This window comes from Betta splendens, chromosome 9 (assembly GCF_900634795.4).
Source record: "Betta splendens chromosome 9, fBetSpl5.4, whole genome shotgun sequence".
NCBI classification, from domain to species: domain Eukaryota; kingdom Metazoa; phylum Chordata; class Actinopteri; order Anabantiformes; family Osphronemidae; genus Betta; species Betta splendens.
In genome coordinates this window covers 560,070-587,152 of record NC_040889.2, presented here as the reverse complement: position 1 = coordinate 587,152, position 27,083 = coordinate 560,070, and the positions used below count along the sequence as shown (strand labels likewise).

Here is a 27,083-nt window from a genome sequence, read left to right as displayed (position 1 = left end):
GTGAAAAGTTCCACATCTCAAACTATTTGATTTGAATTGTTCCTAAATTTGGGATAACTAAGCTTTTCTCTTTTCATCAAGCTCAAAGTTCGATCACACCGTAACACAATCACGTAACGATGAATATGGCACTCAAAAAACCAGAGAAGTCAGAATGGTTAGGCAGTAAAAATAAATGCATAGATTATTAAGGTTTTATACGTGATCCTTTAAATGTTGTAACAAATTAAATGTTACAGTATTCCATAATGAATGGTCTTGTCCCTATTTAACACTAAGTGAACACTAAAACATACACAAATAATAATGTAATGTATGTAACGTAAGCAACATCAAACTTTAAATGGCTAAATCTAAATATTTGTCAGAATCCGCCACACACGATGGCGAATCGAGGCTATGGAAGACCATTTAGACCAAGTCAGAGCCAAGGAAACCAAAGTAATGGAATAATAGTCTCTTTTATTCAAAACCTTAACACAAAACCCTCCTTCAAAGAAATAAACCATGAACTAAGAGGACAAAAAAACACTCAATTACCCGAATAATGAATAAACAAAGCAAACTAGGAAGAACTAGCAAAACGTAAGCTAAGGCATGGCGTGAACAAACCGGGAGCTAGCAACATGGCATAAACAAACGTGGCTAAAGCATGAACAAAAAGAAGCTACTGCAAAGCATAAACAATAGGCACCTTTGCATGTCTTATATGCCGAGCAACACGTGATTAACCGGCAACAGTACCCATCAATAGTCCATGTCCGTAGTGGCAAGAAATGGTAGCAGCATTAAAGGCAGTGGAGACAGTACCATGGCTTGAGCAACATGGAGTGGTGACAATGACCCAGCACAGTTCAGCAGAAGTTCTTGGGCATCTAAACCAGAACTTGTGTCCAAATGATGTTTTCTTTTTTATTACTTCACATTGCTGGTTTACTAAATTATGAGACAAGTCTTGGCCTGGTTAGTGATAAGATGGTGGAGGACCCTGGTGACATTTAGGTGGTGTCAAGTATTCATTGTCTTTTGATGTGCACTTAGCCATATGTGTGTTGTTTATGTTAAACTCACAGTTCTGTTTTTCTGTTCTGTGGAATAGACAAGAATTCTGTGTATTCTTATCTTCTGGAGAATGTCTTTGTCTTTGTGGAAGGGAGTGAAGCATACACGTAGTGTTAAGTTACCTAGGTTCAGACGTGGATTGCTACACAGCATTGACCCATTCTGCCACAGCTCAATGCACACTTTGTACCCAACAATACTCCTGCAGCGTGCTGCACACATAGAGCCGTCACATGAAGCCTAAGTGAAAGTAAGGTCAAATATATGACCTGTGGTCATATATCATTCACTTTAACAACCGCAGTCGCTTCAGCTCAATACACTGTTCATAATGGTAATCAGAGATAACCTGTGGAGATTATACAATTTTGCCTTTTTTTCTTTTTCAAAATTTTGTATTTATGTCTTTTCTCTGCTGTTGCATGGAAATTTCCCCATTGTGGGACAAATAAAGGTTTTTAAAGGTTTATTGTATTCAATTCTAAATCCTCCAAGCCTTGGGAAATGTCAAGCTGTCAATTCTCTATTTGATCCTTCCTTCCCTAAACAGCGTCTCCGCTTTGACAAGAAAAAAAATTCAACCAGTACTGCAGCAAATGAGTCTCTTTCCCCAATCTGTATAAAATGTAGTAACATGTTGGAATAGCTAATTATGAAGCGATTTTCTACTGTTAATAGTAAAGCATATTGATTTCAGTGAGATCAGTCATATTGTGTACACACATTAGTACAGTATTTATATATTTTTTCTTACTATTATTTAGGCAGACCCACAAGGCCAAAGCAACAGGTAGCATCCATGTAACATTCAATGACGAACCAACAAAACTCAACTTAAACTAGGAACTGAAATACTAAATACACAAGTAAACATAATCACACTAATCACAAAACAGGAAACAACACAGGAAACCACATGACATCAGGACGAGACAAAGAAAGGCTCCTCCAGCAGGCTAGAGGGCCAGATTAAAAGTTGGAAAAACGAGTGTGTGTGTGTGTGTGTGTGTGTGTGTGTGTGTGTGTGTGTGTGTGTGTGTGTGTGTGTGTGTGTGTGTGTGTGTGTGTGTGCGTTTTCACAGGCAAATTATTTCACCACCCTCCCGTCCTGCGTCCTCCCGGGGTCCGACACAACCACCAAGAAGACTTTTATGTCTAAAGACAGGAAAATAAAATGGTCCTCCGCAGCGTTTTGCAATGGTGAGGGAGCGAGGAACGTCCCTCTTACTCCTTTTTATGCCCAGACACCCACAGATTATGCAAAGGGATCGTCCTGGAGAACACCAACCTGGAGGGCTCTTGAAAGCTCGGGAGCGCCTGAAAGGGCATGGACGAGGTCGACCTGCGAGCCTACTTGGGCCTCCTGATTTTGTTCGGCGTCTACAGGTCCCGAGGGGAGGCCGTGGCCAACCTGTGGGACACCGAGAGCGGCAGGGCCATTTTTCGCACCACAATGTCGCTCAAGGTGTTTCACGCTTACTCGAAGCTGTTGCGTTTTGACGATCGCCAAACGAGACCCACCAGGCAACGGACAAGCTGGAAGAGAGAGGGTCTGGGACGCGTGGGTATGGGGTGCCAAATGTAAAAGTAGCACCTATAACTAGTTTTCTCACATTTAACTAAATGACACAACGTGTCAGAAAACATGTTGTGTCATTTAGTTAAATGTGAGAAAACTAGTTATAGGTGCTCCTTTTACATTTGGCACCCCATACGTGGGTGGAGCGGCTGCCTAGCCCCTACGACCCGGGTCCTAATGTGACGGTGGACGAGCAACCTTTCTGAGGTAAAGAAAAAACCTTACATCTCACACACACACACACACACACACACACACACACACACACACACACACACGCATAGCAAGCCTGCTTTTGTTTTTTTGTAATTAAAACTTTTTTTATTTTTTTTTACTTTTTTTTGTAGGTCGTTGCTCTTTCAGACAGTACAGCACAGCCTCAAGTTTTGGGTGGCGTGCAAGGCCAAGTCCTGCTACGCTTGGAAGATGCAGCTCTACACCTTCTGAAAAAAAGTAGGGCCATGCGGGTCATGCTGGGCGTCACCGGAGGGCTCGCCGGGCCTCGCAACATGACGTGCGGCAACTTTTTCACTTCCCACGAACTGGGCCAGCGGCTCCTGTGCAGGGAGCTCACCATTAGTGATGGGAAGTTCCGTTCTTTCAACTGACTCGGATCTTTAAGTCTCGTTCAGTGAAGTGAACGAATCATTTTGAGTCAGTCATTCATTTCGTTCATTTACAGCAGGTGGCGCTGTGGGCGTTGTAATAATGGCCGCGATTCTCAAACACTATATACTGACCACTAGCAATTCAAACCATATAAAAACCTAGCAAATACGCACCACATTAATGTGACTTATGTCCTGCATCTTCCTTGCCATTTTTGTTTAACAGCGCGACAGTCACTTTGTAGCGGTAGGAACTGGAGCGCTTGCTGCTCACCACAGCGTTTATTCTAAACGTGACAATATTATTATTATTATTTTTTTTTTTTTTAGGACAAAGTATAACACAATTAACAATAATAGATAGTAGTAGTTAGTTAGTTAGTTAATAGAATTTTCAAAAGTATTTATGAACACACTCATCACTCTCATTACTCATTACACTATATACACAATTAAACTACACATATCTACAAGAATCAAAGACCACCAAATAATTATGATTCCATGAATAAATATTGTATGTGGGCTGTCAGGTGACAAATAAATAAAAGTCAGAAATCAGACATCGTTAATTTCCTTGTTTATCAGTCCACACAGCCATCGTTCAGCTGAACTATGTCAGGGCGACGTAGATGACGGACCCACATGCACAGCACAATACGAGGTTTCTGGTGTTAAAGAGTGTCGTTTATTCCAATAAGCAGAGTCAAATCCAGGCAGGGTCATACACAGGAGATCAAGCAGGTTAAACGGGATCAGGCAGAGGCGTAGTCAGGGGAAGACACAGGTCAGATACGAGAGGTGAGTACAATACCATACGTCAGACGTGAGTCGTGGTCGGGCAGGCAATGGTCGGCAACCGGCAGTAGCAAACAAACAAGGCAGACAAGGATCAGGCAGGCTCAGAGTCGGAGGTCAGAACTAGAAACACGGTACACAACAAGACTAAACTAGGAACGCTGGAAAGGGGTGATCTCACGCAACAATCTGGCAACTGGAGTCTGTGAGGGGTGAATGCTATATACCGGTGTTGATTAGTAAACTGCTAACAGGTGTGCTGAGTGATCCGGGGACTGAACAGAGAAACAGGAAGTATACAAAAATAAAACAGGAAGTCCTTTCAGTGTGAAGGGCGGGTGACAAGCCCGGACGTGACAGTACCCCCCCCCCCCAGGGCGTCTACCACGGCGCCCACGGGGAGCCCCCCCCCCCGACCAGGGCGGCGGAGGGTGGATCAGGAGGAGGGACCGGATCCCGGCGCTGTCCCCGTCGCCGCCTCAGCGTCCCGGCGGAGCCCGTCCGGGGCGGGAGCTTCCGGATGCGCCCGATGGAAGTCCCGGATGAGCGAGCGGTCCAGGATGTCCCGAGCCGGGACCCAGGACCTCTCGTCCGCCCCGTAGCCTTCCCAGTCGACCAGGTATTGGAACCCGCGGCCCCGGCGCCTGCAGTCGAGAAGGTCCCGCACCGAGTAGACCGGGTGGCCGTCCACCACCCGAGGCGGAGGAGGAGGCTGGGATGGCGGGACCAGAGGACAGGAGCGGTGGGGCTTGAGACGACTGACGTGGAAGGTAGGATGCACTTTCATGGACCTGGGCAACGAGAGTCTCACGGCCACGGGGTTAATCACTTGAGCGATGCTATACGGACCGATGAACCGTGGAGTCAACTTACGTGGAGATCCCGAGAGCCGCAGGTCCTTCGTGGACAGCCAGACCTGGTCGCCCACTTCATACGTGGGTCCCGGGGACCTCTTGCGATCTGCTGCCTCCTTGTAGCGGGCCTGGGCCTGGAGCATCGTCCTCCGGGCTCTGAGCCACGTCTGTCGACACCGCCGTAACAAAGCATGGGCCGAGGGGACGTGGACCTCCTTTTCTAAGGACGGAAACATAGGGGGCTGGAAGCCATAAGCACACTGGAAAGGTGTCAAATCCGTGGAGGCGCAAGGCAGGGTGTTGTGGGCGAACTCGACCCATATCAACTTCCGGGACCACGTCCCGGGGCTCTTCGATGCCAACAACCGTAGTCCCACCTCCAACTGTTGGTTGGCCCTCTCCGTCTGGCCGTTGGTCTCCGGGTGGTATCCGGAGGAGAGGCTGACCTCTGCCCCCAGAAGTGCGCAGAACTCTCTCCAGAAACGGGACACGAACTGGGGTCCACAGTCCGACACGATGTCCTGCGGAAATCCATGTAGGCGGAAGACGTGGTCCAACATGGCTTGGGCCGTCTGCCTGGCTGAGGGGAGTCTGGGCAGAGGAATGAAATGCGCGCACTTAGAGAACCGGTCCACTACGGTCATGACAACCGTGTTACCTGCCGAGGGTGGTAACCCGGTGACAAAATCCAGCGCCACATGCGACCACGGCCGATGTGGGACTGGCAACGGTCGCAGGAGGCCGGCGGGTCGCTGGTGGGATGGTTTATGCATCGAGCATGTGGGACATCCGGCCACGTACTCCCGGACGTCAGATTTCATGGATGGCCACCAAAACCGTTTGCCCACCCTGAACGTGGTGCGGGGTGCCCCGGGGTGGCAGCTGATGGCCGACGCGTGGGCCCAATGGATCACCTCCCCCCTAAGACCTGGGGGAACAAACAGACGGTTAGGAGGACATGCAGGAGGCCTGGGAAGGCCCTGGATGGCCTCCTGGACCCGCCTCTCCACCGGCCACGTAACTGCCCCCACCAGGCACCCTGCCGGCAGGATGTGCTCGGGTTCTACCGGGGCGTCCAGATGATCATGGAGCCGGGAGAGAGCGTCCGGTTTAGTGTTCTTCGAGCCTGGGCGGTATGACAGGTGAAAATGGAAGCGGCTGAAGAACAGCGCCCAGCGGGCCTGGCGGGAGTTCAGCCTCTTCGCGGTCTTGATGTATTCAAGATTTTTGTGGTCGGTGTAGACCAAGAAAGGCTGCGCCGCTCCCTCCAGCCAGTGCCTCCACTCCTCCAGTGCTGTCTTAACAGCTAGCAGCTCCCGGTTCCCGATATCATAGTTCCGTTCCGCGGGGGATAATTTGCGGGACATGAATGCACAGGGGTGTAGCCTACCTCCGGCTGGGTCGCACTGGGAGAGCACCGCTCCTACCCCCGAATCCGAGGCGTCGACCTCCACCACGAACTGGCACTCTGGATCCGGCATGCGAAGCACGGGAGCGGTGGTGAAACTCTGTTTAAGGTGCTGGAAGGCCGCCTCTGCTTCTTCCGACCACTGAAATGGAGCCTTCAGAGAGGTGAGTCTGTGCAGGGGGGCTACGATACTGCTGAACCGCCGGATGAAGCGGCGGTAGAAGTTGGCAAACCCGAGGAAGCGCTGCACGTCCCTCCGACATTGGGGCGTCGGCCAATCTTCTACCGCCTTGGTTTTAGCCGGGTCCATCTGGATCCGGCCCTGTGACACGATGAAACCCAGAAATGACACGGTGCTGACGTGAAACTCACACTTTTCGGCTTTTACGAAGAGCCGATGTTCCAAAAGTTTCTTGAGGACCTGGCGGACGTGACCCTGGTGTTCCTCCTCAGTACTAGAGAAAATCAATATATCGTCAAGATACACAAATGCAAATCTGTTAATCATTTGGCCCAACACTTCGTTAACAAATGACTGGAAGACGGCGGGGGCGTTGGTGAGGCCGAACGGCATCACCAGGTACTCATAGTGGCCGTTCGGGGTGTTGAACGCCGTCTTCCACTCGTCCCCTTCTCTGATGCGAACCAAGTGGTATGCGTTCCGTAGATCCAATTTTGTGAACCACTTGGCTCCCCACAGTAACTCAAACGCAGAGTGGAGGAGGGGAAGAGGGTACGAGTCCCGAATGGTAATGTCATTTAGGCCTCGATAGTCTATGCATGGTCGGAGTGTGCCATCCTTTTTTCCCACGAAGAAAAACCCGGCCCCCGCTGGGGAGGAGGATGGCCGGATGATGCCTGTAGCCAATGCTGAGTCCAGATACTCCTTCATCGCCTGTCTTTCGGCTGGAGCCAGCTGGAACAGTCTCCCCTTGGGGGGGTTGGAGCCGGGCCGTAGGTTAATGGCACAGTCGTGGGTCCTGTGGGGTGGCAGAGACATGGCCTTGGACTTGCTGAATACCGCGGCGAGGTCATGGTAGCAGACCGGCACTCCGGTCAGATCCACGTTTCCCTGACCAGTCCCGGACGGCGGCTCCTCCTTCTTCACCAAGGGCTGAAAACAAGTGCTCTTACAGTCCATATCCCACTCGCTTACCTCCCCGCTTCTCCAGTCCAGCCTGGGGTTGTGCCGGCGCAACCATGTATGGCCCAACACCACCGGGTGGTAGCATGCCTCCACCACCAAGAAATGGATGCGTTCCGTGTGCCCGTCTGCAAACTCCATGGTGACGGCCTCTGTGTGGTGGGTCACCTTCCATAGTTTGCGGCCGTCCAGTGCTGTGGTTTCCACCGGCGTCGCGAGCGGGGAGGTGGCGACGCCCATCCTCTCCACCAACCTGGCATCCATCAGGCTGGCATCGGCCCCTAAATCGATGAGGACCGCCTGCTGGAGGGAATGAGAGCGGGTCGAGAGCGTGACTGTAGGCAGTGAGCGTGCGGAGGCGCTACCAAACATGGCTCGGCTCACCACGATCCTCCGTGCTCGTGGTGAGCCAGGTCTTTTAGCGGACACTTATTGGCGAAATGTCCGTGCTGTCCACAGTACAAACATAACCCCTGGGCACGGCGGCGTCGTTTCTCTGACTCGGGGAGACGCGCGCGTCCCAGCTGCATGGGTTCTTCTGGTGGTGGCGGCGTACCTGAGCCCCGCGAGGGGGAACCTCCGTCGGTGAAACACTGACCTCTGGTGGGGACTTCCGCTTTTCCACGGTGCTCTCGTTCGCTGCTTCCCAGTCGTCGGTCGATCTGGATGGCCAGCGAAATCAATGCGTTCAGGTCGCTCGGCAGGTCCCGAGCCGCTAGACAGTCCTTCACGCGCCGAGAGAGGCCGCGGATGAACACGTCGCCCAAGGCGGTTGCGTCCCACCCGGCCTCCGCCGCCAGGGTCCTAAACTCGATCGCGTACTTGGCCGTGGTCCTCCCTCCTTGCCGAATGTTCACGAGTCTCTGCGCCGCTTCTCTTCCAGGCGTGATCTCCTGGAAGATCTGCTTCAACGCCGTTGAAAAAGCTCTAAAAGACGACATGCAAGTTGAACCGTTCTGCCATTCTGCCGTTGCCCACGCCTCCGCTTCCCCGGTCAGGTGCGAAACCGTGTACGCCACCTTAGCTCTCTCGGTGGGAAACGCGGGAGCGTGTAGTTCATAGTGGATCTCACACTGTGTGAGAAATGCCCGGCAGTCGCCTGACTCACCGGAAAACCGGGTTGGCGCACCGAGGCGTGCGTCGGGTGCCGGAGGGAGAGCCGGCGAAGTCGCCACGGGTGCACTTGCCGCTGCGGGCGCTGAAACCTGGTTCAGCGCGGCGCCATCGGAGTTTCCTGACACGAGGCGACCCACCGCCTCCACGAGTCCTGCCACTGCGTTCTCCTGACGGCGGGCGCACTCCGCCAGATTCAGGAGCGCAGAGTTGGTCCTTTCCTCCTGCTCGCTGAGCCGTTGCTCCTGGGCGGCGAGCGCAGCGCGGAGGGTCTCGATGCTGGCTGGGTCCATTTCTGGCCAGATTGTTCTGTCAGGGCGACGTAGATGACGGACCCACATGCACAGCACAATACGAGGTTTCTGGTGTTAAAGAGTGTCGTTTATTCCAATAAGCAGAGTCAAATCCAGGCAGGGTCATACACAGGAGATCAAGCAGGTTAAACGGGATCAGGCAGAGGCGTAGTCAGGGGAAGACACAGGTCAGATACGAGAGGTGAGTACAATACCATACGTCAGACGTGAGTCGTGGTCGGGCAGGCAATGGTCGGCAACCGGCAGTAGCAAACAAACAAGGCAGACAAGGATCAGGCAGGCTCAGAGTCGGAGGTCAGAACTAGAAACACGGTACACAACAAGACTAAACTAGGAACGCTGGAAAGGGGTGATCTCACGCAACAATCTGGCAACTGGAGTCTGTGAGGGGTGAATGCTATATACCGGTGTTGATTAGTAAACTGCTAACAGGTGTGCTGAGTGATCCGGGGACTGAACAGAGAAACAGGAAGTATACAACAATAAAACAGGAAGTCCTTTCAGTGTGAAGGGCGGGTGACAAGCCCGGACGTGACAAACTATGAACGAGAATGAGAACGATGAACTAAACCGCGCAGCCCGAGCTGCCTTTTACATGACGGCTGGTAAAGTGAAAGTAAAACTTATTTTGATGTGACGGTCCTCCTCGTCCACTCACCTGAGTGACAGACGGAGACGATTGGAGACGGAGAGCCTGGCTAAATGCAGGTGCGTCTAAGCGCCAGTCCTGTCTTGCCACTTACAACACACGTAGCAGTGAGGCGTCTCTGTGTGTGTGTGTGTGTGTGTGTGTGTGTGTGTGTGTGTGTGTGTGTGTGTGTGTGTGTGTGTGTGTGTGTGTGTGTGTGTGTGTGTGTGTGGGCGGTTAGGTTGGACCTTCATGGGATCCCTTTTATGTGCAGCACTTATGAGCGATTGTGTTTTAGAACCGGCTCTCAACTGGACCGTTGATCGAGGGAGGTGGGAATGACAGCAGTTGGTGTCGCGGTAGGTGCACATCAGCTTTTAGTCCCTCAGCTGCTTTTGGCCTGTCTTCACTGTATTATATCTTTTTAAAGTGCCAGCAGGTCGCTGGCGCTTGTTGGCTGCAAGGAGGACGGAGTAGATTGGGCTGATCACAGCGTATTGTGGTCAGCTGATTCGACCTCCTCAGCGTCGTCGCTGCTGCCGCTCGACGGTGTCAATGCGGCTTCTGGGTTTTAACAATTTCAACTGCTGCTCCAGCACGACTGTGTCGAATCGGCTTGGCGCATTTTAATAACTTTGACTCCTGCTGTTTTTACATTAGGGCCGCTCTGATTTTATCGTGGTTTTAACAGTGCTATTGGTATTTTGGTTTATTTAGTTACTTTTCTTTATTTTTTCCAAAGCATTGTTTTCTGGTTTTGTACTTGTTTGTTTTATGTGTTTTTCTCTCATGCATGGTGTGGTTTTAGTTTTTGATATTTGTTTTCCCATGCATGGTGTGGTTTGAAGTCATTTGATTTAATTTTTCTATTGGTCATTGCCTGTTTTTAAAGTACTATTTTAGTCGATTTTTATCGCTGGCGAATGATTTAAATTGTGCAATCTATTATTTTAAATCACCTTTTCTTTTAAATTTTCTGACCCCTGGTGATCTTAACTCTTTCCGACGGGCCTACATTGCCCTGTCACATTTTTGGCGTAGATGGCAGGATCACCAGTTTAAAGGGTTGGATTTTTGTTTGTAGAATTTGGTTTTTATGTTTTAACTTTGCATATAGCAAATTTTAGTGTTGAATAGAGTGGCAGCTCGAAGGTGAGACCTTGCAAGAGTTTTCTCTTGCTCTCATGGCGTTGATGGCGCAAGTCAAACAACAGGCTCCCGACGGGGTGCCTAATTCTGAGGTGCTGCTTCGAGACCAATTTATTGAGCACGTTCTAGATGGTTTCCTTCGCCATACACTTAGGCAAGAGGTTCGTCAAAACCCTAATATTTCTTTGCTGGAGCTTCGGGTAGAAGCTATGAGATGGGAAAGGGAGGGTTCGTCGACGCGGGCTCGCAGTGCATCTGTACCCTCCGCCTATGGTCTGCAGTGTAGCATGCAAAGCGGTGTTCCTGCTGGGGTATTGGCTCTCTCACCGGAGCCGACCTTGGGGGAAGTACTGTATTTGATGAGGCAGTTAAGCAGTTAAATCAGCTCACTCAGACTGTGGCGCTGCTGCAGGCCCCACGGCAACAACATAAGAATGTGCGGGCTGGCCCGGTAATTTGTCGGCGGTGCCACAGGCACTTTGCGAGGGATTGTGCTAATGAGCTAGCTTACCCTCCACCGCGTCCACCTGTAGCCACTAGCTCGAGTTTAATTGACAGGAGCCAGGCCCAACCCGCACCTCAGGCGGAAAACTAGAACCCACTGAGTTGTTGAGCCGCAGTTCAGGTGGGGGGCCTTCAGGCTCCTCGGTAGGTGTAGGGTGTGACTTGGTCAGTTCTTGTCCATACATGGATGTTCAGATTGGAGGAGTGACTGTCGCCTGTCTGGTGGACACTGGTTCCATGGTGTCTACTATTCCAGAGAGTGTGTTTTTGGAGAAATTTGCCTCGTGGGGTCCAGACCGCCTCTGCTCTTGTAATTGGCTTCAGCTGAGGGCAGCGAATGGCCAGGCAATCCCATACATAGGCTACCTTGAACTGGATGTCACACTGTGTGGGAAGGTCTTGACTCGTTGCGGGATTTTGGTAGTAAAGGACCCCCCTGGTCCTTTAGTTTGACTGAATGGCATTTTATTCAGAACTGCTGTAATTTTCTACTTATTTAGACATAAATAACTTTAAGTTAACAACTTTACATTTAAGACACTCATGAGGTTTGTGTACTCATTATAGCCACTCTATTCTCACCCTCCACGAGTGGTCTCATCCACTTTCCAAGCTTGGGTCCTCTACCAGAGGCCAGGGAGCTTGAGGGTTCTGCGCAGTACCCTTGCTGTTCCTAGGACTGCACTTTTCTGGACTGAGATGTCGGATGTTTTTCCAGGGATCTGTTGTAGCCACTCCTCCAATTTGGGGGTCACTGCTCCCAGTGCTCCAATCACCACAGGCACCACTGTGGCCTTCACCTTCCAAGCCTTCTCCAGTTCTTCTCTGATCCCTTGGTATTTCTCTAGTTTCTCATGTTCCTTTTTACCCTGCCATTGAGAGTACACTTTCGCAGGTTGTGTTGCGAACAGCCGGTTTATTCGTCTGGCTTCATTGTCTCTGGTGTATCTCTTTAGGCGGCTGGCCAAGGCTTGTAGCCTTTGCTTGGCAGTTTCAAGTGCTTCAGGTATGGGCATCTGGCTGTACCTCTTGGGCATCTGTCTTTTCATTGCACCTCTCTGGGCCTCTGTCATTTGGCTCACCTCTCTCCGAGCTGCTGTGGTGGAAATTTTGCAATAAAGGCAGATGAGAGAGTTGTCCTTTTGTGCGATTTATTGAAATAATAAAGAAAATAAAAATAATGGGGAAAGCAAATAAAAAGCATGGATGTTGATCGTGCACATCAACAAACCAAAAACCAGCTGGGGAGATCAGTGCACACACCACGGAGGTGTGATGCAAAGAGCCCACGATCCTAAAGTTGCTTCTGCCTTTTAGCTTCTCTGTCCGACTAGGGTGGAATGTCTTTCTAACCCAATCAAATTACACGCACCATCTCCTCCCTGTCGCAGTGTGTGTGAAGATTTTTACTTTCTCACACCTGCATTGCTGACGTCCAACTATCTGTGAGAAAGGAGCACAGAGTCTCAACAGAGACACAACTCCCCGACCTTGGGTTTGGGAGCTAGAGTTGAGAGTCTATCAGGCAACCATTGAGACAACCATTGAACAATCTAGGTGAAATGTCAAATGCATACAGTAAAACAAAACATAAGATATTAATTGCAGAACATAAGTCATAACTCGTATAATAACTGCATAGAAATGCATAGAAATAAGGAAGACACATAAAAATAAGGAAGAGACAATTTTTCCCATAACACTCCCCCCTTTTGATTACACATTAATCAAACCATAAAGGAATAAAAATTGTCAACATCACATTCTGTAATAATAAAAGATCCTAGCAAATGAAACAATAAGGGTATTAACTCATCAAGACTCAAAATACACCTTCACATAAAATGGAAGTAACTAAGGGACAAAAGGTTGGGAGCTGTTTTTGGTGGGTAGTTATACAAGAATAACTTCTGTATCGGCATGTGAAGAAAATGAGCCCATACCATCGTCAAAGTCATTAAGTGAGTTAGAGTTGGGGTTTTTGAACATAGTGCATTGTGTCATCTCATACGAGAGTGTTGCTGAGGTCGGACGCATGATGAGACCTCTAACCAGTGGGATAACGCAAAAACCAAACAAGAGAATCACAGCCATCACAATGATAAAGGAAACAGCTGTGGACATGAGAACAGATTTCCATTTTCCAGACATCTCGTCTAGCCAATTCCAAGGGAAAGAACCTATACCAGAGTTAGCTGAGATTCTGAAGGCCGTGTAGCGCCTTCGCCACAATGCCATTAGAATCAGTGTTATTCAGGATGTAAGTACAACATGCGTCTCCAAACATAACACAAACGCCTCTTTTCTCTGCTAACAACGTGTCTACGGCCATTCAATTGTAATGTAATAAAGATAATTAATGTATGATAGCCATAGGTTTCCGGTGGGGTTCTGTTTCATATAATCTTAAGATAGATTTAATGCTTTCGGATCTTTAATTGTACATTTGCGTCTAGAGCGAATAGGAGATTCAGGGATTTAACCAGAATGATGATGCGTTTTCTCTCATAACCTCTGTCATCTGTAGATGAAGGATAAAAACTAATTGTAGCAGTGAATAAGTGATTGTGAGCAAATTAAACACCAAATCAACTTTAGGATATTTAAACTCAGTGTTGTGAATTATGTGAAATTTTCTCATTCAAAAGTAGTGTGTAAAGTTACATAGAAACATCATATAATATATAATATATAATATAATATAAAGGCAACAATCCAAGTAACATAAAATGAAGCCTAACAAAGCATGTTTACAATTGATGTCTCGTAACAATCTGCTTCTTCCTGTTGAACAGTAGCGTTAGATTGTTTCCAACCTGTGTGTTGATGTATTGCCAGTTCGTTGGAATTCTTCAGGTTGTGATCAGCTGATCACAGAGACACTTGGGATTCGTTATCACCGCCAGGTTTCCTCCCAATGTCGTCTGAGTCACTGTCACTCCCGTGATGTGAAGAGTCTACACGTCGTCCAGCGACGGCAACTCAAGGCTGCTCGTGTGTGTGTTTTCTCAGGAACGTGTGTGTAGATGTATGGTCTGATAGTGTGATTCATCGGTGCAGCTTTAGGCGGCGCTTGGCTCACACCTTTAGCTGAACGGTCAACGCAGCCTCGCCTCAGTGCGTGTGTGAGCACAGCGAGGGTCGTCCTTCTCAATTCTTTTCTTTAGTGGTGGTTTTCTCCGTGAGATGTGGATGGAGGGTCGTCTGTTGGATCCGGGACCTTCCTGGATGGAGTGGATCCAAGTCGCTCTTTGTGCGATCTTCACAGCCGTGTTGGTCGTCAGAAGGACCTGGAAGGGGCCTCGCCGCCGTTTGGAGTCCCAATGCTTCCTCCTGAACTCCTTAACGATCGCCCAGTCCTCTGGTTGGATGGTGTAGTGGTCCTGTTGACTGTTTTCACCTGTTAGAAATCTGAATTATGGGGAAAAGGTGTTTGCTGCCATCAGGCCCAAACCAGACTCCATGGCTACAGGTGGAACCATTCGTCTGCCAGAGTCTGAGTTCCTGTGAGGTACAAAATGTTTAAAGCACAGGGACATGAGGAAGGAAAGGATAGAGAGAGTTGGAGAGGGAACAAGGATCAGGAGAGGAAACGAGGATCAGGAGAGGGAGGGGTTGTTGGGCAGCGACCTTCGCAGCAGCGTCTGCAGCTGCATGTCGGCAGAAACAAAATCGTCACTGAGGTTGTGAGTCGGACAGTTACAAACAGCATTAGCTGTAGGCAGCAGGACAGCGTCCAGCAAAGCAGAACCTAATCATGATGTAAGATAGGTTTGCAATCAGACTTCAAAAGCTTCCTATGCTTCCACAGAGAACCAACGTGTGACAAGCATCTGTGGAGTCTGTAGATGGTAACAGACTCTCCTTCTGCTAGTTTACCAGCTTCAGTCAACGCAATCAACTCTGCAGCCTGAGCAGAGTAGTGTCTTAGCAAGAGCCAGACTTCAAGACGGACTCTTGATAGTAATGTTCAGCATGTTGAGCAAGGTGGTGTTGCATCTAAGCCATCAGGCTGTAGAACGATGTGATCTATTCCAAAAGAATCAAAAACACAGTATGAGGACAAAAGAACAGAAGTCGTACAACCTGATTTCTCATCCACTGTTTGAGTGAAAGGTCGCGTAGGGTCAGATCAGGAAGACCCAAAGTAGGAGCCAACTGAAGAGCAAGCTTGAGGTCGGTGAACGTGGTTCAGCCTCAGACGTCCACGTGAGACAAGAAGTGGACGATGAAGACGTCTGCATCAGAACCCTGAGTGGGACCTCAGAGACAGTAAAGTTAGGAACGAAAGTCCTACAATAAGAACAAAGACCTAGAAAAGACATAAGCTGTTTATACGTGCACGGTTTAGGCAGGTTTCAAATTGCTTTAACTCTGTTGGGTGAGATGGATTTGCCATCAGCTGTAATTAAAATGACCTAGAAAAAAACTTTGTCTGAACAAACTGTAATTTAGACAGGCTCTCTTTGTGGCCTGTAGCATCCAATGTTTCAGTAGCTTAGTGGTGTCTGCAGTAACACTGTCTATGGCTTCCTTTAAGAGGGTGTTGTTGTTCACATGGTCTGTGGTCAGATTTAGGTGTGATGACCACTGGTTCACATCCTCTGATCAAACCTACATCATGTCTGTGTGTGAGTCACAGGGAAGCAGGGGCTTCCTGTAAGGCTGAGTGTTGGGTCAGAGCGTCCTCTGAAAAATAAAAATAAAAACATGTAGTGTGTCATTAGAATGTGGAGGTACCCTGTTTGTTGTGCATGACAGGCAGAATAAAAAAAAAGTTTTTTTTTTTTAAAGTATGCAAAGTAGGTGAATACATCACATGGGGTCAGAAGTCGTTCACCAGTCTCCACCCCGTTGACATCTGTTCACGAAAGGACCCATGTCCTGTCATCTGTCTCCATCATGTTTTCACAGAGGGACGTGTGGAACTGTAGAATAAACATCAAAAATATTTTTGTTCGTTAGTAAAAGAAATCGCAAGCGCAGACCTGTGTTCATCCCAATAGAGGGAAGTTGAGGTCAGTTTGTCAGTGTGTGTGTGTGTGAAATCATAAACAAGCTGTGATGCAGCCTGTGTGAGGGCCTCAGTTACAGCCCCCCCAGCAGCTAATGATAAGAGCACAGCTGAGCTGAAGTTAACACCAACAAAAGAGGGATTATTTAGAATGTCTGTAGATGTAACCTGCACTCCGTCTGGAGTGGAAATCAATCAAATACCTAATTTACACATGAGATCTCTTCCTAAAAATTTAACTGGGCATAAGTTTGAAAGTTTGAAATTAATCTCAAGGTGTCTTGCTGTCAGATGTTGCATAAGACAGTGAAAGAATAAGTTTTTCTTTAATAGTCTGGTACGTACAGTCATTATTATTACTTCTCTCTAATAGTCGTCTTCCCTTTAATAGTCATTAATAGTCTGTTTCAGTCAGTCTCAGTCTTCCTATGGTCTGGTTTAGTTTTTTCTACAGTCTGTTTTGTTTTTCTATAGTCTGGCCAGACAAACCTATAGTGTGCACAAGTATTTTTAGAAACATGAAGGATTTTATTACTGAATTTGTTGCAAGTTAAAATAGTTTGAACCCATCAGACTGTAAAGTCATGCAGCAGTTGTCATTTAGCTGTTTGTCATCATTTTAAAATCACTCTGTGGGATTTTTTAAGCAAAAAGCGATTCTTCATTGCGAACAGATAAGCATGAACATGAATTTGAGCGTGTATCAGCTGTAAGCGTGTTACTTCATTGCGTGCATGAATGTGTGTGTGTTTTTGCGGTACCGTCTTGTACGTCACGTGAAAAGGAACCGTCACCTTCCTCCTTCCCCAACCATCAGTCTGATGTGAGCGCCAGTGGGTGAAGCCTTTCAATGGGACAGTTGTTCCTCGATGACAGACCTTTCCTGGATCCTCAGATGCAGCTCTATTGGGCCGATCACGTCTGAAGCCTCTCCTGTTGTTTCAACCAGTGTCTGTGTCAGAGCACGTCTTCTCTGCTGTTGCTCTGTCCTTGTTTTCCTTTGCTGATTGTCATAAGCAGGTGTCTGTGTCAGACACACACGCTTGCAGTAGCTGGTTCATCTGATGAGCCCAGAACGTGATGGCTGCAGACGTTGTGGGAGTCTGTGAGGCGTCCATGCTGTGGTCTGTGTCCTCCAGCTGCTGTGGTGTCAGAGCTTCCACCCTGTTCTGGTTGTTGGTTGGCGCTTCTTCTCCTTCGGTTCTTCTGCTGATGGTGGGAAAGGAGTCCAGATCCGGATTTACCCTCATCGCGCTCAGTTCTGCATTAGAATAGAGAGCAGAAACAATGGGAGCATTTGCTCTTGACATGACATGTGTGTGTGTGGTGTGTGTGTGTGTGTGGTGGTGTGCAAGCTTCCACAGAGTTGTTATCTTTTCTGCCAGCTACGTCACCACTCTCGTCCTTTCTCCCTCCTAGTTCTTTTTGCCATTTCAATCTTTCCCTGCGTTCTGATTCTTTAACCCAAATCTCAAGGCATCTGTTGTTTAATTCAATTTCCTCTAAGGTTTTCTGTTGTTTAATTCAATTTCCTCTAAGGTTTTAACTTTGATCGTTCTACTTTTACGGAGCTGTTTCTCCTTCTCTTCTAATTTTTCTTTTAAAGCGCGTATGTCCTTCACACTGAGTGAACCACCTTCTTTAAACCCATAATGTTTTGTCCAGTCGTGAAGACATGACACGCACTCATCACCATATTTACGTCTCATTAATTTTGTAATGCTGCAGTCTGGTGGTGGAGACTTAGATCGCCCCGAACCCATCTTTCAGAGTCCCGGCGGTTTTCTGCCTTAGACTTTTTTGTGTTCCGGCCGGAACCTTTTTTCGAAATTTCTCTTCCACGGACGTCTCCGTAGAAAGGGAACCGCTCAGATCAGCGACAGGGTTCTCGGAAGTAGTCCCTCACCGTCAGGCCCCTCTAAGACCCGGGTCCCTCGTATCTCAAAACACTTCGCCCTGCAAACGCGCTCCGTATTTCAGAAGCCGTCTTTTATTTCTTGTCCACTCCCTTTGGACTGCGCTCAGATCTGCACACTGGTCTGTATCCTCAGTACAGACAAAACAAGCTCGGTCCCACGAGCCAACCCTTAGCAACCACCGTCTCGACCACCAGGGCAGACTTTGACCTAATTAATTTTTTACCCGAATATTAAATTTTTTTAATTTAAAAAAATTTGTTTGGTCCTAATTATTATATTTTAGATGTTTTCAGCCACATAGTCGTTTTAGAAATATTATCATCTCTAGTCCTAGTTATATTTTCTTTTGTCGTTGTTTTAGTCTACTTGGGGATGTTTTAGAATTAATTGTTATTTGCCTTACTTTCCCTAAACCAAATGATCAGAGCCAAGTAAACCCTGAATAACTGAAACCAATTTCAAACCCGTTTTTTTTTTTTTTCTTTTTTTTTCTTCAACAAGTCGCAACAAAACGGAATCTCTCTCACCGGGCCGAGTAGAGGTTGGATTTTGTGTTCGTTGGATCTCGTCAGAGGCGATCCAGACGGGTGAGCAGTCCTCCCACTCAGAACAGCTGTAGAGGTTTGGAGGCTGAGCGAACCTAGTCCTCAGGACTATCGTCCCTGGTCACACCGTCCAGACGACCTGCCGCGGGATCCTGTTCGTAAACGCCAATTTCTGTGGTGGAAATTTTGCAATAAAGGCAGATGAGAGAGTTGTCCTTTTGTGCGATTTATTGAAATAATAAAGAAAATAAAAATAATGGGGAAAGCAAATAAAAAGCATGGATGTTGATCGTGCACATCAACGAACCAAAAACCAGCTGGGGAGATCAGTGCACACACCACGGAGGTGTGATGCAAAGAGCCCACGATCCTAAAGTTGCTTCTGCCTTTTAGCTTCTCTGTCCGACTAGGGTGGAATGTCTTTCTAACCCAATCAAATTACACGCACCATCTCCTCCCTGTCGCAGTGTGTGTGAAGATTTTTACTTTCTCACACCTGCATTGCTGACAGCCAACTATCTGTGAGAAAGGAGCACAGAGTCTCAACAGACAGAGACACAACTCCCCGACCTTGGGTTTGGGAGCTAGAGTTGAGAGTCTATCAGGCAGAGACAACCATTGAACAATCTAGGTGAAATGTCAAATGCATACAGTAAGACAAAACATAAGATATTAATTGCAGAACATAAGTCATAACTCGTATAATAACTGCATAGAAATGCATAGAAATAAGGAAGACACATAAAAATAAGGAAGAGACAATTTTTTCCATAACAGCTGCCTTGATTTTTGCCTCCAACTTTCGTTTCCATGGTGGGTATTGTTTCTCATGGCTCCCATGGTTGCTCTTATAGCCAAGCACCTCCAGGATCACTGATGCTGAAGCATATATCAGCTCATTGGTTTCTGTGATTGTTGTGGTAGGGATCGCTCTCAATGCTGCATTTACATCTTTCATGAGACTTTCTGGCCGGTGAATATCTGTTCATGGACTAGGAGGACGTCTGCATCAGAACTCTAAGTGGAGCTTCCAAGACGGTGCAGTTAGGAATGAAATTCCTGCAATAAGAGCACATGCCTAGAAAGGACATAAGATGTTTGTATGCGCACGGTTAAGGCAGGTTCTGAATAGCTTCAACTCTTTTAGGTGAAATGGATTTCCCTTCAGCGGTAATGGTGTGACCTAGGAAGGTGACCTTAGTTTGAACAAACTGTAATTTGCACAAGCTTGCTTTGTGCTCTACGGTGTGCAGGTGTTTCAGCAGCTTGATCGTGTCTGCAGTTTCCTGATCCTCTCTGCAGATCATCAAGTCGTCAATGTACTGCAGTAGGGCGGTGCCTGGGGACAAAACAAGATCATCCAGGCTGTCTTTCAGAACCATATTGTAGATCGTAGGTCTTTCTGATTACCCTGACAAAGTTCATGGACTGGCACGCTGAAAAAGTGAAAGGTTTTCATTTAGCTGTTTGTTTGTTTTTTCAAAACCACTCTGTGGAATGTTTTGAGTAGAAAGCGAGTCTTCATTTATTCATGAATTTGAATCAACGACGCATGTATCATTTGTGAGCGTGTGTGTCTGTGTTGTACTGTCTACGTCAGGGGTCTCAAACTCAATTTATTTGGGGGCCGCTGGAGGCAGAGTCGGGGTGAGGCTGGGCCGCATCAGGTTTCCACAAGAAAAACTTTTAAATAATTTTAATCTTCTCAAATGTCTTTATTTTTAATTTTAAAAATTAAAATTTGTTTTTGTGTTAAATTTATTCTTTAACACAAAATAATATGAAAAAATAAATAAACAAATTAGAAGAAAATAAATAAGAAATTAATAAGAAAATCAATCAATCAGTAATAAGTAAATAAAATAATAATTATAATAGGATTCAAATGTCTGTATTAACAGTTCTTTAAGCTTTCTTCTGAACATGAATTGTCCTGAACATAAGTGGAACATTGAAGAACATGAACTGCTCTTCTGAACATGGCCTCTCTTGCCTACATCTTGCTGCTAGAGACCTGGCAGCACTTTTTCTCACATTGCTGAGCCCAATTTGGCTTGAGGGAGGAAGCAGTTGAGACCCTCAGTATGGCTTGAAGATGATCATTAGTAATTCTGGACTTGTACTCGGACTTATTGAAGTTCAAGGTAAAAAAGAGCTTTTCGCACAGGTATGTGCTCCCAAAAAGGCACATGGTATGCTTGAACATTCGGGAAAGTTCAGGGAAGCCGGGGGTCAATTCTCTCAAAAACTGCTCAAGCTTGTCTGCTTTTCCGCTCACATCCCTGAACTTGGCTTTGAGTTCAGAGTTGCACTGCAGGTCAATGAGCTCCATTTGAAGCACGGGTGGGGCATCTTGCACATCAAATGAGAAGGGGTCTGCAAAAATTTGAAATGTGGCTCTGTGCGTCTTGAAGTCTGAGAATCTGTGATCAAATTCCTCCTGGAGCTTCAAAATGGCATCAACATACTTTTTATCACTGAATGGTATGCCTGCATCCATGAGTGCCTTGCATGGTGGGAAATGGCACAGGTTTTTCTGAGAGAGCTGGGCTTTCCATAAGACAAGCTTTGTGGATAATGTTCTAATTTTGTCATATGCAGCACTGACAAGTTGCCCCTGGCCTTGTAACTTCTTGTTCAGAATATTAAGCTCATATGTGATATCAACAAGAAAAGCCAAGCTTATGAGCCATTTGGGGTCGCTTAGCACAGGAACAGCCACCCTATCATTCTCCATGAAGACTTTTACTTCTTCCCTCAGTTCAAAAAATCTCTTCAATACATTTCCCCTGCTGAGCCAACATACCTCGGTGAAGTAGAGCACATCCCCATATTCTGACTCCATTTCCTCTAAAAATTCACGGAACCTTCGGTCCGAATTTGGTTGATGCATTTCACAACGACAGACATCACATTGTCAAACTTGAGGCATTTGCTGCAAAGGGTCTGCTGATGGATAATACAGTGCAGAGCAATAGCCTCCTCCACACCCTCCTCTTACAGTTTTTTTTGAACAAGTGCCACCAGTCCATTTTTCCTCCCTGTCATTGATCGTGCTCCATCAGTAGTTATTCCAACAAACCTCTTCCATGGCAAACCGGCATTCTCAATGGCATCACACAGCTGGTGAAATATCTCCTGAGCAGTGGTCTGGCCATGCATTGGAAGTAGTGAACAACTCCTCCATCACTTCAAAATTGTCATCAACACCACGGACATAGATTGCGAGCTGGGCAGTGTCGGTGATGTCTGTGGTCTTATCAAGAGCGACTGAGTATACACTGAAACATTTGGCTTTCTCACACAGTTGATCATAAATGTCACTTGACAGGTCAGAAATGCGCACTGCCACGATGTTGGCAGAAAGGCTGATATTGTTAAATTGACCTTTCTTTTCCGGACAGACTATACTTGCAGCCTGTAATATGCACTTTTTGACAAATTCACCTTCTGTGAATGGTTTTCCTGCCTTAGCAATCATCTCACTACCAAGTAGCTTGCTTCAACTGCTGCATTATTCTCTTTGGTTGCTTTCTTGAAGAAATCTTGTTGCCTCAGTAGACATGTTTTAAGATTAGAAACCCGGTTGGCATCTCCCTGGTATTTTGCACACTCCTTAGCATGTTTAGTTGTGTAATGACGTTTCAAATTGTATTCCTTGTGCACCGCAACTTTCTCTGTGCAAATAAGACAAGTCGGGGTCCCCCTGGGCTCAACAAAGAAATATTGTATTTCCCACTTTTCCTGAAATTGTCTGTGCTCATCACCAACCTTCCTCTTCACTGCAGGCTTTGAAAAAGACATGTTTGGGGCTGTAGTATTTTTGATTCCACTTGGTGTCACTATCACGTTGAAGTTTCAATGAAGTGTTTCTTCAATCTCATTGGAAGTCTCTTCCCCATCCTCCCCATCCTCTCCTGCAAGATCTGCTGGCGCCTCTGTTGTTCGCAGAAAACATCTTCAAGGACGGCAGATACAATTCACTCTGTTGTTTTTCCTTTTTTGCCATCGTCTTTGCTGCAGCTTCTGGTGACAGAGGTCGGTCAAGCTGTTGATTGGGCAGCTGCTGTGGGTCAGGTTAATGTCGTTGGTCAGGCTGTTGTTGATGAGGCGATCCACCCTGGTCGGCTCTCCTGCTGATATAGAAGGAGTCCAGATCGGGATTCACCTTCATTGCGCTCAGCTATGCAAAAGGATACAAAGCAGAAACAGTGGACCTCGTATCTCAAAAAAAAAACTTTACTCTGCGAATGCGCTCCATCTTTCAGGAGCCGTCTTTTTTCTTTGTCCCCCACTGTCAGTGTGGACTGTGCTCAGATCTGTAACCTTGTCTTTAGAATTTGACCCAAATTAATTTCAACCAAATATTAAAATTGATTCTTGTTCCTAATTATATATTTTTTTAATGTTTCAACCAAATAGGTTTAGAATTAATTGTTATTCCTAAATCAAATGATCAGAACCAAACTAAACCCGAATAACCGGAACCAAACATCAAAACCCCTTTTGTTTTCTTCAACAAGTCCCCACAAAAATTCAATTCAATTCAATTTTATTTATATAGCGCCAAATCACAACAAAGTTATTTCAAGGCACTTTACAAAGGTTTAAAACCTCACACAGCTAAACCCAACAAATCCCAAAATACAGCAAGCATTTAATTTGACAGCAACAGTGGAGAGGAAAAACTCCCTCTCTAATGAGGAAGAAACCTCCAGCAGAACCAGACAGATGTGGGCGGCCATCTGCCTCGACCGGTTGGGGTGAGAGGATAGAGAGAGAGAAAAGCACAGCAACAGCAACAAGCAACAACAGAGCACAGGCAGGATGATAGGACCAGGGACTGGATGCAGGCAGGATGGTTGGATCCGCAGCTGCCCATCACAGACACCAAACTTTGAGTCCAATGATACCTGTAGGTGAGGACAGAGAGGGAAAGAGAGTGGGGGGAGAGAGAGAGAGAGAGGAGATAAGCACAACTACTGGAGAGAAAGAGACAAGGTTAGTTAAACATGGGACAATGATGGGAGGTTATTGGACAGAGGAGGTAGAAGGAAACAGAGGAGCTCAGTGTATAAATTAAGTCCCCCAGCAGTCTATGTCTATTGCAGCTTAACTAAGCGATGGTTCCTGTGACTAACAATAATTGCCAGTGACCTGAACCATCTCTAACTATAAGCTTTATCAAAAAGGAAGGTTTTAAGCCTAATCTTAAAGGTGGAGAGTGTGTCAGCTTCTCGAACCTGAAGAGGGAGCTGGTTCCAGAGGAGAGGAGCTTGGTAGCTAAAAGCTCTGCCGCCTGTTCTACATTTAAACACTCTAGGAACCACAAGTAGCCCAGCGCTCTGAGAACGAAGTGTTCTCATAGTTATAAATTGTTAGTCACAGGAACCATCTCTTAGTTAAGCTGCAATAGACAGAGTGCTGCGGGACCTGTCTCTTCTATCCAATAACCTCCCATCACTGATGATCCATGTTTAACTTACCTTTGTCAGTAACACGGTGTGGTGTAGGACCAGAGTGCACAGCGCCGATAAGGCTTGCAGTTCAATGATTTAATAAGGCTTGTGGTCAGGCAGGCAAAGGTGGGTTAACAACATGAAGGCAAGGGCACAGAGGGATCAGGCAAGGTTCAAAACACAGGCTGTTACGGGCGAGGGGCAAACTAGACTGAACGGTATTCTAAAACACGCTCCTTGAGCGGGGAGACAGACTACAATGGCCTACAAACTGAACTGGAGGGAGGACCCAAATGCACGACCCACAGACAGGACTGACAATAAATGATTTAATAAATAAATAGAACATACAGACAGAGGACAATACAAACTAAGGACGCTGCGTATGCAGGATAGGCTGGAAATAAATAATGCAAACTAACGCATATAACTCACAGGTAAACTAAAGATAACTGCAGAGCAGGAAACTAAATTACCATCCTAAAACATAAAACATGCAAACTGTACCTAAGCTCAAAACCTAAGTAGCACAAAACTAACAGAAGTACTTACTGGTCAACTGAAGATCACTGCTGAGCAGGAAACTAAATAAACCATACTAAGAACACCAAACATGCAAACAACAGCACCTAACACAAACAGTGAACAAACACACAAACCTGGACGGAGCACAAGAGCTCGATGACACTGTAACCTGTAACACGTAACAAGTAATGCACCAACAAAGACTGTGCACAAACTGAGACCTTAAATACAAGACAAGACAGGTGAACCCAATCAAACTAACACAGGAAACACAAGACAGGAAACAAGGACACAAAACCAAAAGGGTGAAACCAGGCTGCCCCTGGTGGCGTGGAAGCCGAGTCACAACACAGGCAGACATCCAACTAACAGAACCAAGGGGAACAGGCAAGACTAGATCAAAACAGAAACTATGGTCGGAGCACGGGTTGGACTATCTGGTCATGAACGCTGGAGAGTTGACACAGGTGTGGAACAACAATCTGACACTAGCACTAGCCTTGACGAGCTCTGGCCAGACACACCAACAATGGCAGTCAGCCAAGATGGCTGCAACAGCTGTAAACCATATGTGAACTTGTTTTTTTGGTAAAGAAATAAAGACTCACCACATTTGAGAAGCATTAGAAACTGTCTGATTGTTTGTCTGTCTTTTTGTTATTGTTTCCTTCAGTGAGACCGCTACAATGACACTCATCCTTTCACGTTGTATTTTCAAACATATACAGTAGAAGTGGAACAGAGTAATAGTGGATGTCACTCATGGACTCATAGGAACTGTTCAGTCTTGCAAGCAGGAGCAGGGTCAGCAAGCCGACGCATCCCACCCCCCATAGTGCGCCAGTGATGGCCCTCTTTACCTAACAAAAGCAGCTGTTCACAGATTTCCTAAAGTCTATCACCAGCTCTTTAGTTTTACTGATGTTCAGCTGGAAGTGGTTCTGTCCACACCAGTCCATAAAGCTGTCATCACCATGGATACATCCTACAATTGCAGAGTCATCAGAGAACTTCTGGAGATGATAGGACTCTGAGGTGTACCTGAAGTTTGAGGTGTACAGGGTGAAGAGGAAGGAAGACAGGGCAGTCTCATGTGGAGCACCTGTGCAGCATACCACAGTGTCAGACACACAGTTCTGCAGGCGGACGTACTGGGGGCGGTTGGTGAGGTAGTCCATAATCCATGAGATCGGGGGGAGCTCCACCTGCATGGACTTCAGTTTCTCTCCCTGCAGCACAGGCTAGATGGTGTTGAATGCACTGGAGAAATCGAAGACCATGATTCTCACCAAGGCGCCAGGCTTGTCCAGGTGGCTGGAGCAGATGTATGATAGTGTCATCCACTCCTAGTTGTGGGTAGTATGCTAAAAGGTAGGGATCGACTGAGGGTTTGACCAGAGAACGCAGGGAATCCAGGATTAGCCTCTCAAAAGCCTTCATGATGTTTGAGGTCAGAGCCATGGGTCTGTAGTTATTGAGGACTCTGGGAACTGGCGTCTTATTCACTGGCACAATGCATTCAATTCAATTTGATTCAATTCAATTCAAATATAAATTTTATTTATATAGCGCCAAATCACTCCAACCTTCATTGGGCCCTGGGCGGAGGTTGGCCCTCAATGCACAACCGCAGAGTATGTGTGTAGGTTGAGGAGTGTAGCACTACACAGGGCGAGCATTGGCATACTTGAGCAAGAGAATGGGTAAGTGTGAAAAAAGGGTGAGGATGGCTCTGGCTGTGCTGCGTGTGGTGCCTGGGCAGTAGTACTGCAGTCCCTGGGTCTCGGCTGTCTCTTCCTGGCTGGGGGTTGTGGGGGGCGGTGGGATGGGTAGCAGAGCCAGTCGGAACCTGGCTCTGCGGACCCTGGTGCTCTGCTTCCCAACTACATTTCTCCACATTCATCCACTTAGGTCTGCAAGGGGCGTCCTGCTGATGGAGGGACCGGGGCTACCGGGAAGTGGTTCCGTCCCTCCCAAGTGGGATGCTCTGCAGTTTTAATTACATTAGTGATGCACACTCGTCCAGGAATCTGGGGGCTCCTTCCGGGGGGCCAGTGGACGGAGCCTTCACATTGATGGCTCTGTCTGCTGGACCCCTCTGAGAATTGGCGATCTCCCAAAGTTCCTCATACTTAGCCACATACACATACATTTAGGGCCGGGGGTGGGCTCTTTCACTGGGGCTGAGGCCAGTTGTGGCCTCGCCCACTGGCCCTGTTGGAAAGATCACCACCCAGTTTTAACTGCAAAAAGACATTTAGGATGGGGGGGGCACTGTCCGGGGGACACACCAGCAGCCAGCGGTCGTGCTCCTGGAGGTGTCACCCACCTTTAGTGCAATTTAGTTCCACACACTCACGTCCGAGCTGGGTTGCAGGGTTCTGGGGTGCCTTTTCCGCCAGTTTTCCGCCCGGGGTACGTTGATCGTCTGCCTGGGTGGTCTCTTTTCTGCTGACCCCC

The 27,083-nt window shown here is 47.2% G+C and overlaps 1 protein-coding gene across 2 annotated transcripts in view; it reads right to left on the bottom strand.

Moving 5' to 3' along the window:
• Positions 1–27,083, bottom strand: part of LOC129604569 (uncharacterized) — a 239,458-nt gene that overhangs the window by 68,653 nt on the left and 143,722 nt on the right. The window contains exons 1-2 of one of the 2 annotated variants that reach the window (XM_055511489.1): positions 18,622–19,403; positions 16,665–17,436 (exon numbers count right to left, since the gene is read on the bottom strand). The gene's annotated coding sequence lies outside the window, so the exon portion shown is untranslated. Of the gene's footprint in view, positions 1–16,664; positions 17,437–18,621; positions 19,404–27,083 lie in introns of those variants that run through there. The other variant, XM_055511488.1, reaches the window with a different exon arrangement.